Here is a 1,408-nt window from a genome sequence, read left to right on the forward strand (position 1 = left end):
CGAGCTATTTGCCATTCTAGGACAGCAATGTCTTTCTAGAGAGGCAGCATTCAACATACATCAAAACTTTACTGCTCAGAAATCCATCAACACCAATTCTTTTAAAAAATGAAAGTAAGGGTGAAAAAGCCCCACAACTCTCTATATATCTGCTCCCCCCTTCAAAATATTCTAAGTGTCTCTCTAGCAAAGATATTTAATGAGTTGGAAAAGGAGGACTGAAATAAAACTCTTTAATCAAACTTTGTTGCTATAAATAGAAGCAAGGGACCATTGAAAAAACAATTTTCATGCTTTCACACTGTACCCTAAGTCCTCTAGAGATCATTCAGGATCATAACATCACATGTGGAGGTGCAAGCAAGCAGAGGACTCTTGCTTTCTTTGCCTCGTGATGTTATTTCCATAAGAAAAAGCTGGAAGTTGAAACTGTGACAACTTGCACTGACCCATGGGAATGCAAACATCTATCTCCTGATAACATGTCGAGATAATGCACGTCACCACTGCGGCCAGCATGAGGACACTTGTCTTCACTCATTTTATATCCACTCTATCACATTCCTGGCCACACTTCCCTATCTGTCCTTTCAACACACTCCATACATTCCTCCAGTGAAGTGCACAACTCACTTGTTCAAACAGAACTGGGCAGCACAATTACACTTTCCTTACAGCAGCTGAACACAACCCAAAAGCTACTTAAAAGGGCTATTCTAGAAGGTCAGTATTTCACACCCTATTGTGGGAGCAGCCTTCCTTTTTCTTTTCATAAGGAGTTTGGCTGTGGCCTCGAGCTAGTCTTTCCTCCCACAAGACAGAAACACAGTGTTACACTCAGTCTGTGAAATCTGGAAGCCACCCAGAGAAAAGCACACATGCAAGATTTCTTGTTTGCCATCCATTATTCTATTGAGAACTTCTCCATTGTGCAGAAACCATAAGCTTATACTGCATCCTATTTGCCAAATTAGCCCAGTTTCTAACATCAAAAATAGTAACTGAATTCTTATTCTTAGAATTCCTTGACATTTCTTCTGAATAGAGCCCCACTACAAAAATATTCCATTAATGTTTTGAGTGGTATTGTAAGGGAGATGGAAAAATGTTTGTTCTTGCTGAACAAAAGCGAGAAATCCTAACAAAAAAACCTGTGTTTTGTCTTCTGCCTGTTCCACAGGTGGAAAATGGGAACATGGGAGAGAGGAGGGGAAAAAAATCAAATTGAAAATAATTCATTTTGCAGAAATATATTTTTGAGCATTTCTATAACTGTCAAATAAAAACATTATTGACAATCATGTGAAAAAGAAAACACTTTACTCACGCAATTTTCTTTTTCAGAAAACATCTGTTAGATTCCGGTTGCACTTAATTCTTTAAAATCAGGTGTTTACTAGTGAGGCCA

This window comes from Pseudopipra pipra, chromosome 14, assembly GCF_036250125.1.
Source record: "Pseudopipra pipra isolate bDixPip1 chromosome 14, bDixPip1.hap1, whole genome shotgun sequence".
NCBI lineage: Eukaryota > Metazoa > Chordata > Aves > Passeriformes > Pipridae > Pseudopipra > Pseudopipra pipra.